Here is a 15,619-nt window from a genome sequence, read left to right on the forward strand (position 1 = left end):
TAAGGAAACAACTCAAAAATATGCGGCTAAATATGTAGACCATGATTATTTTTTTGATAGATCGGTCTACTTATTATTACTTTCAATTTGGCAAATGAAATTTTCTGAGCATAGCGGTATATAAATGTGGTGACGACAAATTACGGAAACGATTTTTCCGCATATACCAGCTATGAGTAATCAATTCTAGTGTTAAATTTCCATGCTATAGTAAGTAGTACGCTAAGTGAACTACTGTCGTTCCGTTTTGATGGTGCTCTGCTGTCTACTATTAAAGAAGAAATAATCCATAAGATAGCAGCTCATTTTGCATACAATTGTAGTATTATCCAGGACAGTGTAAGGAAGACAGGCTTGTTCTAGGTTAAACATTTCCCTCGACATGTAACCTATGAGTAGGCAAATTAAAATCCTTGTCATAGATTAAAGATATTCCTCATCATTTAACCCCTGAATAGGGAAAATTAAAATCCTTGTTATAGACTAAAGATTTTTCCTCATCGTTTAACTCCTGAGAAGGCAAATTAAAATCCTTATACAGAAAACGGGATTAACTTTGTAGCTAGAATCATTACTTGTACAACCTATACGTTTAAAGCGTCTATAGTTAGCTCATGTCATTTCTGTGCAAGGCATAATGTGGCCTACTGGTACTTTTTTTTTGCGTAGTTACGGTAAGGCTTGATAAAAGAGTACGAACCGATATTAGCAACTAGCTCGACCAATCTTCGCCAATACTTATATTATTATGACATAGGAAGTAGAACTGGTTATTGTCAACTAATTTTAGTCGCAACTATTTATTACATAGTTGATCAAATCCATCTATTCTACCTACATCCTCAACTACGAATGCTTCATGATATCTATACATCCAAGCTCTATGAAGTATGAAACTTGCACTACAATCCTCATGAAATTTTAGAACAAGTAGGATACCGAGTTATTAATGTCCTTAGAATACGAAATTGTTCAATTTTGGATTGTTACTCCGCCTGTGGCACGTAATTGTTAGATTTCTAGACAACTATCCATATAATTGTTTTCGATGAGTTGCAAGCTATTACAATAGCCATAAATAAAAATTCTTTCGACATTTGTCAAGCTAGAAAATTCTTTCAGATGCCAGTTGATAAGCACTAAATAATTCAGCACAAAGGAATATCTAATAACTATAGTGATGATGGAACGGTTGCAGCTGGCAATGAATAATAAATCTATCCGATAATATGTCGTTTAGCTAGGTAGCTACCACAGTTAAATGCTTTCTTTGTAAATGAGGCTAATAAATCATTAAATTCAATCTTTTCTAAAATACTACCAAAAGCTACGCGGCAATGTTACTTAGATGAGACTATGGTACCAGTAAATTATTGGATAAAGCAATATTTTACAAAATAGCAGCTATTTATTGATTATTATCCAGTGCATAACATTTATTAAAATATTACACGGCGAAGGTTATGTTAAAGAACACTAATAAATTACTCTTTATTCTGTTACACGATAATTAGTAGTCCTTAATACCAATCTATACTGTGTACTGTAATGGCGCACATTTCATAGAACGATTAAAATCCTAAAGTATATTTGTATATGAAATTGTAGTAATCTAGCATTGATTTGATTGTTATTGATAAAAAAAGATCGTCCAATACATCTCTGCGCTTTTAGATATTAATTGTTATTTAAATGAATTTGAAAAATTGTATTGAACTAAGTCCGAGGAAAGCTTGAAAGGAGTAAACTACCATTTTGTTATATCATCAAAATGCGTTCTATTTACGCTTAATACTTATAACAATACTTAGATGTACTTACCTCTGTACTTATTTTATGACAGCTATAGCTGTATCAGTTGTTGAAATAACATAAAGAACGCTTCCAGCTATCATAAAAAAGTAGAGCGAGGGCAGTTTGATTAGAAATAGTGTTTATCTGTAGGCGTGTCAATATTACTCGATAAATCTACTTCTGGCGCAAGTTGACGACAGTCATGAGACCTCATTTCATATTTAATTCATACAAAAATTTTAATTTCATTATTATTACACACTTTAAAGTTTCTTATTTTGATATTCCACTTGAAATAATAATTTTGTTGACCAAATGAATTAGTAAGCATTGTACTGGATAATACTAAGATCCCACGATATCTAATGATTCCCAAATTCAATACCGCTGATATTGAACCAGAATTTTCTGATTGCATTATCTTTGAATCTAATCATTATTGTAATGGCATCTAACAACAGAAAAAAGCTCTAAAGCAGATGTCAAAATCGTTCTTTCAGCTTTATTATTAATTTAGGTGGTCAATCTATATTTGCTCATTATTTTAAAATGGTCAAAAGCATCAAAATCTTGTAGCAATCATGAGATTGTTGTCCTTGTTATTATTGTTCATCCAAAATACACAATACAACGAAAATAATTCGAACATGCAGGCCTTTACAATTACATTTTTAAATACAATATAATGAAAATCCAATATCATACCGCCCCTATGGGAATTCTTCAACATAGCCAGCGATATTGAATAAGCCAAAATATTATAGATATTGCCCTTACCATATTATTGAGTATATTAAGAAGAAAATACACTGTACAATCATTATTATTTTAGATCGTCATATAGTAATAAAGAAGGATAAAAAAATTGTATGTTATTAATACCGTAGACATAATTAAGAATAATTGCATCCCATATGTTAATCATCTGCTAAAGAGAATGATTCTTTACGGTATCCAAAATTGATTACATACAAAATCAAAGAAAGATGACGCTTCATCATATAGCTAAAAGTGTTTCTGAAATAGAGTAATGAAAGCAATCGTGGTTTACTACTCCAATCATTGTATACTTCATAGTAACGATATTATTACATCAATAATATAGCTTGATAGACGTGTAATTTCAGTCCAGAGCTAAAATGATAACGATGATTGCGACAATCTTTGCAGAACGAATTCTTTAATCGTTATAAAAAACGTTTATGCCTCTAGAATTCCATTAAGTAAACAAGGGAGAAAAGAATAAACTACTATATAAACAAAAGAAACCGAAACTGAACAAGATTTGCAAATATTGTCCAGACATTGAATTACAATTTAGTTTCTATCTATCGTCTGGTTGCCATCAGAACAGTATCAACTTTATTCCACCTATTACAACGGCAGCTTCCTGTCCAGCATCGTAGCTCTATAACGAATGATTGAAGAGAATTTATTATCTTCACATCAAATCTAGCAAGCAGCTCTATCGATGAATGCTCCTAGCTATTATATTGAACTCCTCCGTATAATATAATCATAACTTCGGGGTTTAGCTCTATGTTAACTCTCAGCCTTGCGATTCTCTATCTTCACATCAGAATTTTAACAACTATGCAATTCTATTGACCGATCTTCCTGTCCGTTATTTTTTGAACTCCTTCGCAAAGAAAATAAGCTTAACTTCAGTGCGGTACTGAACTCTTTCTAATCATGCAATCTGACTATTTCCATTCTTACATCAGAATGAGTTTGGCTGTACAGCCCAATCGATCGATATCCTTGCTCGTCATAATTCAACTTTTCTGCAAAAAAATTAAAACTTTGGTATTCGACTGTATATTATCAGATAATCTAGCTGACGACCGTAAAATTTTTCTTCTATCAAATTTCGTTTATATTTAATCTCGGTCGAAAAGGATTAACAAAGTCTGCATCTGTATTCGCATACAAATAGACACTTACACTTTTCTGAACTTAAATCATCTTATTTATTAAAAATTAACCCGGATCTTAATTACATTTGTATTTATCAATGTCGTCATCATTTGAACCGTTAGAAATAAAATTAATTTGGCTTATAAACATCTACTGTAGCAAATATAGTTTGCAATAAAATGATTGCGAAGGAAATTGCACTCACATAGATGAAGTTTAAAAAAGCAAAATTATTATCAATAATAAGAATTAAAAATTGACAATAAATCAGTCCATTGAATTATTATTAATATTATCAATTTGTTGATATAGCAATGAATTTTCTTTTCCGTTGAAAGAGAATATTGAAAAATAGTTTAAATCATAATAATATTATTTCAATGCCAAATGATAAACATACAAGACTTAGACGATAATTACATGGCTGCATAAGCTAAAATAGTTTGCTTTTCATTATTTGAACAGATGAATGGATGGAAATTGGTGATAGTAACCTAGTATTAGTCGTAAATATCGATAAAGATGACTTAGAAATGATCATTTTGGAATAAAGAGAATATTTAATTTTATCGTGGTTATGATTAATTTGAAATGCGAATAAAAGAGAAAAGTCCATATCGTTTGGCATCATGTCCTGTATAAATTAAATCGATTCCCATCATTGATTGTTTAGTAATTACTGATATTTACTGTATTAAATTGGCCAGTCAATGTGCGTATTACAAATGATGTGAGGATATAATCTAAGGGGAAATAACATCTGCTATGGTTGGCAATAATAGAAATGAAATCATTCCATTACAAATGTACATATCGATCAGGCATCATCATGTATTCAAATTAACTTTCTTGCGATAGAAAGTACGAAAGTAATTTGTAATAAATTATGGATATTAGATTTTTTTCAACAATTTTTTAAGTAGTTTCATGTCTGCTTGGTACATTTAAAGTACATAAAATAATTTCCTGCTAAAGTCTGAATTTTGATATGAAAAACAATCTGGTTGTACAATATTTATAGCTCGTAAGTTTGTATCCCAGCATTCCATCTCAATATCATCTCCAACGTAACTATTTACATATCGATAATCTTATTTTATGACAATTTATCGCTTTATTGACCAAATTTGTGACTGTCATTGCGTTGAATACAGTATATTTTAGAATGACAGATAGACCATGACATCGTAGGTATTTTATATAAATTTAATACATTTATTTTAACCGGAAAATGTAAGGTACGGTACTTTATACTTTGCTTGTTTTTGAATAAGGAGATACTGTATAAATAAAAATGATAATTCTGACAACTGCATTGTAGCTACCAAATTGACGTATATTTTAAGCACAATGATTGTAACAAAGTAAATTTTAAATTAACGGTGATTTCATGTATTAACATTTTTATGGCTAATTAGTAGCAAAGTCAATATAAAACTACGTATCCTCTATTGGCTGGCGATATTCATAACTAAGATTAAATTCCAGATAGAAGGATGATCACTTATGTACTGTTTTTCTAGTTATTATTCGTTCAATTACTTCGACGAATATAATTTTCCGATATCATCTCGATGAAAGTGTCGTTGTTAAGTATACACAACTTGTTCTAAGATCTAGGATTTTAAATGTTACATATTATACGAAAATTATCATTTTGCAGATCAATTTAATTGAACTCCATAGAGTTCAAGATAGGCCAATTTTCATCCATACTGTGAAATTTCAATTATAACAATGTGATTTACAATTAAAGTCGTATGAATTCATTTACTTAATAGCGTAATAATCAATTCTATAGGTTTAAGAATAAACACATTAGAATTGCTAGATTTTCTACTCTTTAAATTTTTTATGACATAAATTGTATCTATTAAGATTGAACAACTGTAGTCGCCATAATAATTCGTACGCAGGGCTTATAATTAATGTTTACTTCATGTAGCCTCCATAAGAAATATTACTCATTTTAATAGTAATGATGGAAATTCTTCCAATCGAATGCATGTCTTTCAATATCGTACTAGTTGTAAATATCAGATTTGTAATTTGATTAGATCTTAATCAAATAAGGAATAACTCTACTATTATATGCCTTAGAACGGTCATATATAGTAATTCAAAGGCAAGCAAATATTAAAGACGATGAAAGTATGTTTTTTTGCAATATATTTTCTGCTAGCTATTAAAGGAATAGAATTTCGAATTCTTTGAAAATTTTTATGATTATCTTAATATAAGTAATTATAAGTAAATTAGACTATTTGGCTTACCACGACAGGCTGTTGCAAAGTAGCATCATGAATGTGATTGGTTACATGAATTTTATCTTTCTACTTTAAAATTGACAAGCTGGATCGGATTTTAATGTAGGAACAATCAAAGATGTTATTATGTATTGATTTCATTTCTCTGTATAAATCTTATTTTTCTTGGAAATCATTTCACAACAAGAAAGAACGTCAAGAAATGTACAATAATTGTAACTAATATATAAATGTTAAAATATCAATAGTGAGAGGACCATAGTTTTGAGTTTCATTCATGAACAATAATGGAACCTACGGCCAAGTTGGAAAAATATTTATACCCCAATCCATAAATCTAAATCTATGAGCATTTATGCTAAAATTATTGCGCCGTATTTCTGCTTGATATTGAAAATATAAGTAATGGTTTCACTTATGATAAGGTAATTGCTATTTATTTTTCATGAATTAGAAATCACAGGCGATATTGCAATTTTATTTTTTTAATTAATTCTTACAATTTGTATCTAATCGGAATTATAGGATAAAATCTATTGTACTTTGATCGATAGAAATAGATTCATTAATAAATAGATAGTGATGCTTAATTGGGAATAAAATAAGCTAAAAATTCTTCCAAGTATTGTTTTATCGACTTACTTGACGTCAAGACTACGTGACGTGCACGTTTTGTAAATTAGTTGGTTATGAAAGAAAAAAAGGGAGGAGAGAGAACAGAGTTTTAAAATCAAGATAATAGACAACTGCAGCTGCATATGAAATAAAATTTCCACTTATGTTTCATGCTCATTGAATATACTGCGCAATGCTATTCTATCCTATTCTATAGAAAGGAAGTTGGGGTTATTGTTATGGCTTTCATCTCGAGGGGTGATCCTACAGGGCAATTTGCCAGTGTATTTATTCGCATTTGTAAGAACGTTACTCGCAAAGAAGTAATTAGGTATCATCTGACAACATCGGATATGCTTGTCGATTATTCTATCTTATAACAAGTTTAAATTGAAGAATCTCACAGTTGTCAGTTAACTAGAATATCAACTGCATCATTGAAATCATTTCCTTTACGTCGATCAGCGATTATCGTATTGGCTTTCTGTCAGGCTGATTTCATTACTGCTAGTTAAATATCGACTACATCATTATCATCGGTATCATTTCACTGCCATTTAGATACTAATACTTGGCTTATTATATCGAATAAAACTGCATAAAACAACTCCCATTTTGCATTAAATGTAACTTTTTTGGCGTATAGCATTCCAGTATTTACTTCCAACTTAGACTTGCTATCAGGTATGTGCTAGCATAGAATTTATCAATTATAGTCTATAAGTATATCAATTAATATAATTGCTTTAAATAAATGATATTTTATCACTTACTAGAGCTTATCTGCATTCCATCCTTTTATTTTTTGTAACTATCTTTCACATTTTTAAGTTCAAATCAACAAGATAACTTCATACTCCCTTTCTCGATATTTTTACGATATTGGCAGAGGCAAATAGTCAAGTATTGTGCATTTATAAATATTCTATTTCAGACTTATTATCGGTACCCAAAATACACTGTGTTTAGATAATGGCAATTTACCTGTATTTCAATGATAACATCCTGAAAATATCGATAAGAGAGGCAATTTTCTCAAAATATTGCCAGTTATAAATCTGGTTGAATATTGTTATTGGTCACACAATTTAAGACCATAAAAGTGATTTGGCCTTATTCTAAACTAGTGTCCATTAAATACGCGTATAGTATTTTCTCTCATTTAAATGACCAACCACTGACAAGCAAAAGCTATTGACATTCAATTAAGATAATTAAAAAGTATTTCCTCATTTACAGGCGATTGTTGTATTCTTGCAGACTATAGGCGGTTTCATGATGAAAGTAGGATAATTCTATTTCCCTTGTACAACAAAAAATTGTATTACTAATAGATAAAATTATTAAGCGGAAAACTTTATAAAATTTGAAGAAGTTGCTATCCGAATCGTTCAAAAATCTTGACTGCAGTTTTACAGGTATCTCGATCAAATGAAATAGATACGATAGTATTAGTGTACAAATTTTGGGTATAATTAACTCCTACTGAAATTGATGTACATAATAAGAACATGATGGGCTATATTCCAATATAGGAAATTTATTTTTGATTACCTTAGAGGAATTACAGAATTATTTTATTTACTAACGTGACTACTAACATGGTTGAATTAAATCTTTGTATACGTTAACGGAGACGGTGGTCTAAATTATTATATCTAACAAGCCGGAGTATCTTTACAATCATCGCGATAGATCATAATAGCAATTAAAAGTAATGGGATATAGGGAGATTTCATTTAAATGGCCTTCTAATTCCTTATTCCTTTCATTCACTATAAATATATACAGGAAGAGCATTTTAGCCATCACAGAAGCAATGATTAGACAGTATTGTCTGTAAATTGCATATTATGTATATGATAAATGATATTCCGGGTAATTTCTCGTTCCTTCTATTTACCGTATATATAGGATGGGCGTATGTCTATCAATTAAAGTAAAAAAAGCTGATCATGTCTGTAAATTATATCTTTTACATAAAGCTTATCACATAGTTAACTGGATCGCAACCAATTCAAGCAATTCTTTCAAGTTAACTATCTTATTCTATATAATTTAAAGGCTAAGCTATTTCGCACCATTGTAGGTTCTTCATTTAGTTCAGTACCTATTTTCTAAAATTTAGGAAGATATAGAATAAAGTAACTACAGAAAGACTATCTAAAACGGATTATTTAATGTTAGAGAGTGACACAATAAGGGGAAGTACGCAGATTTTTATCTTATCTCATCCTGAGCTTTCAACTGGTGAAAGAACTACTTAAATTGAGGATGTCTCTTTGGACTAAATGATTCGATGAAATTTTCATTGAAAAATACAGATCATAGCTACATAATACAATCTATCGATTGATGTAAATAGCATAGAGCCAATTCTTTCAATAATTATTGGCTGCATCGATTGCTACTTTAATATCATAGCCGCAGAAATATTAAACTTAAAGTACAGCCTCAGTAAGAAAAGCATTTTAGTTCCTAAATATCACCTAAAGCATTTACTCTTACTTTTTACAATACTTTTTACGGGCAATAATGCCAGTTTTATTCTAGAATGCATGCTTATTAAAGGAAGAACTATTGTTTGTTTCCATCATTTCTAGTATATTTATCAGAGAGAGTATCATTACTGTATTGCTGGGTATTTGATATTGTAAGATGAATTATATTTTAATTACAAAGCCATTACAGAATCTATGCTGGCTTGTTTTTTAAGCTATGTTTCAATATTTGGTCATAATATCATCGCATACAGATATGACTGATATATGTAAGTTGTAACGATACTGTTATTTATCTCATTTAATTCATCAACACTTAATAACAATTGTATCAAAGAATAATAACTTAAAATCATTTAATGATATTATTTTTACGAGTGCTAGTAAAGCTTTCTGTCATCACGGTAGGCTATAAAACTGAGAGATACTATTTTCAATCATCAATACTCATTCTATTCCTACAGCAGATGTAATTCAAACAATCGATCAGCAGAATAAACGTAGAGGGTAAGAAAAATGTTCAAGATTATCATTATAACAAATCAATCTAGTAACTAATGCTTGACAAATAAAAATCATATATTTTTACAGATTCAGTAGAGCTCTAGAGAATAACAGACATCCTTCTTTTGGAAAAAGAAGACAGCCTGTCGTCTTCATACAGAGCTGCTATTACTATTAGTGATAGCAATCTGAAGTTACGTCCATTTTCAACATAATATTGACATAGATAGGTAAACATCATCAGATAAGCAATTTTCTTAGTTTTGACACGAACTTTGAGATTTTAGAGATTCTAGAGGTCTATGAGTTTTGATAAGGAAAAAAGGTAAACAATGAATGGATGGATAAGATTTTATTTATCTTTAAAGAAATATTTTTCTAAGTTATCACATGAGGTAAAAGACGAATGAAAGAACAATAGGTAAAAGATAAAGATTCGGGTCATAATAAATAAGATTATGATTTTAAGTTACTTTGTTGATTATGAGATCACTGGAAAGATGAATTTATTTTAAAAAACTATTAAGAAGATTAGAAGTCCTCAGTTATCTGACTAGATAAAAGGGAGTGAAAGAATTTCTGGCGGGAATAGGATTGATTCTATCGTTAAGAAGATTTCTATAATTTCTTGTTAGGTCAGTAATATCTTAAAAATAAGCGATGAAAAAACAGGATATACTTTTTTATTTAGTTGATTGTACTTTAAGCGAAGTAATGAAAAGTATTTTTATAGATAAACCTATATTAACTAGCCCTTAAAAGCACTATAAAATTTCACGCATTTCTCTTCTAATTTTCAATTACTTCGATTCTGGAATAGTCCAATGAGCATAATATTTCCTATGAAAAATCACCACATAGACTAAAGATTACCGCATAAAAGTTATTTTTAATAATTCTAGAAATAATAATAATTGTTGATCAGATTTAATCGTTGCCAAAGCATTCAATGGCTATCGATCAGTAAGAATCTATCAAATTTGATTATGCTAGCAATGTACGTATTCTAAATATCAAGATTTCAGTTTAGTTAAGGTAAATCTTTCTTATCTATATGGCTACAGTAAGGGTATCATAAGAGATAGTCTAGTTTTACCTAAACTTTTCTCTTATAGAAAATGCTCGCATTTGCCTGAATTCAACCGGATATTAAAAACTTCTTAACCGTTAAGTTGCCCATAAGCCGATTAGTCTTCCCATCGATCGTTATATTGCATAATCAAGCACGTAGTAATAATGATTAAAATCATGCGGCAATATCCTGTACTAAATTATTTTCATCTATCTATAACACCTTAAAATTTTGAAATGATTTTTAAGTTATGTAAATGAGTATGATCTCATATCAAATGCGAAATACATTTTTTTTTTTACATTTAAAATTCAATTTTTCACCTATGCTATAATCAAATGTCTTAATTCAATATTATTCCGATTGTCTAATCCAAGCAAGTCCAAATAAAGCTGTATACTTAAGAAACAAAAGACAAAAATAATATCATAAATACTTTGTCTTTCATATCATCCATTCTTAAATCCATATTGCAATTTGATTTCTACTTCTGAATAAGTGAAAAGAGATTATATCAATACTGATCTTGTAATGATTTTCAATACAGATCGATATTTGATCACCTAGCTATAAAAAAAATAGCTTTAGAAACCTTTCATCATGCAATCTAAATGGAAATTGATAAATATACGACAATATATTGGACTGTATAGACACTATAATTCCGTACTTAGCAGTAGTATGGATTATAAGACCGCGCTTATAAACTCTTAGTAAATTATTAATACCTGAATAAGACGAGTCGAAATCAAAATTTGATGATAGCGTTGGTTGAAAATTTCATAATCTGAATCAATTTCGGGTTGTTAACTACTTTTTAATAGCTTAATGACGGTTTCGGTTACGAACGACGGTTTGCTGAGTAATGCAGTTTAACATTTGTATGATCTATCAGAGCCAAACAATTAATAAATCATTTTATCTTACACTAGAGAAGCTCGAATAACGATATTACCGTTATCAATATTTTTAAATCTATTAAATAAGCTTAACCATAAATCAATAATTTTATAATGCTTTGATTACTTTTCAATAATATGTATGCCCTAGTCAGTAATTCTATATTTTTTTACCTAAAAATCACTAGTGTAATTCTAAATTGCTTTTAAACTACTCTACCCATCGTAACTATTTAATAGTAGTTATGATTTATATGGCTGATTACTAGTCATGCAATAGGAATACGTGCATACATTCCATTATATTCTCAAGTTTTGATTTATTAAGACAATGCAAACGGACAATAATCTGATTCTCTGTTAGAAATTATGAAGAAAAAAGTTATTCTACCCCGCAATGACATTCATCAGCTTTTTTGAGTATTTCTTAATCTACATTTGGATAGTGTAGATCTATATACGTATATACCACAGTAAGAAGGCTTACTCTTCCGGAAAAACGATATTTTATAACAATTAAAGGTTATTCTTTGTTGGTTTGTAAATCGATATATCAATCACTTTTGTTGTCAAAATTTCTTTTGATAGATGATTTGATTTCCGTTAGGAAAATGAAAATAAGATGATCTAGAATTGGTCGTGTTATTACATAGTAGTAGTATTGAATATATATTCTGACGTACAACTAGTAAATAGAATTCCTGAATATAGACAAATTTCAATTTAAACCAATGGAAATCAAAACTGAATAATTTTAACTGGATCCAGAATGAACGATCCGTAAATTGATTTTTTTAAATTAATTAAAAGAATAGACGTTATATTATAGTGGGCTAATTTTTACAAAATTTAGAAATAGAATACAATCTATACAGTACAAGCAGATGCATTTAAAATTAATAAAAGGATCGAATGTTTAAATTCCAATAACTGTCAGGTGGATTGGCCACAGAGTACGTGGAAATAGACACATTGCGCAATCAAACAATCATGTATCGACATATATTCAATGACTTTATTTATGTTGATAGCATCGAATTTAATCAGCTTCAATACGAGTATTAAATTTGAGATTTAGTTGATACGCTGTATAGTGCAATCACTAGATTATCCCAAACTGGTCACTTCATGTAGCAATAGATGTAATTAGATCGAGAATTTTCGTTACAATATTTAATTTGTCGCGATTTATCGCTATCTTGCATATTTCAGTGTAGTTATTAATTAATACTAATGTGGTTGCTATTTCTTAATTGAGTATAAAAATATCAATTTCATTCCATGGTAATTAATAATACCCTGATAATTACTTAATTCTGATACATTGATTCGCACAAAATTTTAGCTTTTTTATGAGAGATGATTTTGCATCGCTATAAACATATAGAACATTCGTAAAACATTTTGGTTGTTAGAGTAGAATTCTTAGGTATTATAATGATAAAAAATTTATACCGATTGACTATTAATTAAGCTCCCATTTAACATTTTAAAATTCAGTAGAGTACAATAGCTAAAGTAGACGGTCTTAATTGTTCCACATACTAATTACTGCAACTTTGTCTGACGGAAGAGCGCCTTCTTTAAAAGAGAGTAAATACTGCTAGTAAGTATAGATTATATTATACCTGTTCTCCGCGGTAAAAAAGTAGAGTTCACTGACTAAGCATTTGTGAAAGTAAGCACTATTTTATCATATCGTATTACTTTGGTGGCTGGGTAATGAAATGAAAGACAGTTTTAACTTCAGTGCATAGGAAATCATACCGCAATAATGAAAAACTTATCGCACGTATTCCATAATACATTCCGCGTTCCCAATCAAAAAGATTCATCGTTACAATAAGTTCAAGCCTTTCGCCTCTTAACAGCTATTCCGATATCAAATTAATCACAAATTACTCTAAAAAGGTAAAGCATTCAATTCAAAAGTATATTAAATCTAGTTATCGATAAAATACACAAGATACGAAGTGGAAATGGGCCTTAGGCTACCTATTTACTCTATGAAGCAGTCACTTAAAAAGTAACTTGGATCTAGCTGTCTAGTTCATATGATAGACACGAAGTAAAAATATAGCTATCGCTTTGCGCCCTATACTGTTGTTAATAACTATAAATTTATATTATATTATTAAAGATGTTGATTAATCTTGGATGTCACGTATTACTCTCGCCTATACTGACATATGCAACAGCCAAAATAAGAACTTTAACATAAATCTATCAATAATTGAAAGTGTTACTTAAACTATCGCATTCCTTTCGTGCCTTATGTTTCCATCAAAATATTCGAGGTGTCAAAGAGCTACACCTGGGCTATTCAAATCTGCGGCTATTTGAAGTACACATCTCTATCCTTTTCAATACTAGAACTATGTACTATATTGATTGTATCAAATTACATATAATCGATCAAATAATAAAACTTTACAAATACATCTGCATTGAAAACGTAAATATTACAATGTATCAAATTAAAATGACAGCGTATGAGTAGTATACATAAAAGGATAATTTATCATCAATAGCTAAAGGTTTATATGATCCCTACTCTAATATTGAACGATTTACGAAAGTGAACACTTTATTGCAATTGTAAACAACAAAATTTGTTCTACATTCGACCTCAGAATATCAGTGAGGAAATAGTTACCACTATTTTCGTAATCACGACATTCAATAAAAATAAGATATTAAGCTAGCGCAATCTAGACCATCAAAATATGTAAACAATGGTGAATAGATAAAATGACGTAAATCAGATTGCAAATGAATGCTATGCGTAGACATACCTATGAAATAAAGTTTAGTCTTGTCATTACGGACCGAAACATGATATTTTGTAACCTATTTCATATCTTATGAACGTATCCACATTTCATTGGGTTTGAGATAAATTTACAATTTATAAATATAATTTCCGTAACTAATTAAAAGGTGATAAAGGTAAAACCCTTTACTGACCTATGCATTTAGTTGCTATCTGGTCATATGAGAATCTATCGCTTTAGATATTTATGTAAGATCGATAGTTCGTTGTAAGAGTTTTCACGGAGCCAAATACCATTTCTGCGATATGTTACACCGATTGCTTTCGATCTATCATGGTTAAGTTTTCAACGACTTGAAAATCATTCAATTATAATTATGAAGGATTCATTTTCAATCACTATTGTGATGATTTCGTGCTTTATATTTTATGATGCAATTGAATTGTATTCAGTAGGACTATTTTATATCGAATGCATCTGATGTCAATCCCCTGGTCTATCAAGAATAAAATTTAAATCTTTAATAGGTGTGGTAATACAATTTTAAAGTTTTCCTGAAAATCTCAATAATCACGTTTGTATCTCAAATTGTAAATATTAAAATAGCGCACTGAATTATTGGTAAAATTGTGAACAAAAACTGCGATAAGGGTGTCAAATGATAAATATTAAAACAGTAAATAAAATCGAGGTCAAGATCTGATGACTTTTATACTATTTGTTTACAGGTTTTGTTCCGATAGCAATTACTGCTTGACTTACGATTGTTATTATCATTTTACACCTCAGTAATTTTTCCATCAATTTATATTGAAACCAATCAAAGAGTGAGTGACAATGGATCGGGAAAGTAAATGATAATATTAGAATAATTTTAGATAACATGCATTTTAATTAATCCCATTCCAGTGATCTATTTCTATGATTTTTTTTTAAACCGTAATTGTGTGCGTCTGAACAAGCTGAATAGTTTATCAAATAATATTTTCCATTACATTTCCTTTTCGATATAGATGTAAAATTAGGATATATATCAAATGATTGATTAATTCTACTGTCTATCACTTGAATGATACAGTTTTTGCCTTATTTTTTGTCATTGTCTACACTAAAGTTGAAATCTTGATCGTTCAACCTTAAAAATTTTAAACCGAATTTTCATGGCCGTCTATCTTGTCTATATAAATTGTGCAGTCATCATTTTAAGTGCACTAATGCTATTGCCTGACTTTGACAAATTTAGAGTATGATATGATTCATTTCATTATTACTTTCA

The sequence above is a fragment of the Trichoplax adhaerens genome, genomic scaffold (assembly GCF_000150275.1).
Source record: "Trichoplax adhaerens TRIADscaffold_2 genomic scaffold, whole genome shotgun sequence".
Classification (NCBI taxonomy): Eukaryota; Metazoa; Placozoa; class Uniplacotomia; order Trichoplacea; family Trichoplacidae; genus Trichoplax; species Trichoplax adhaerens.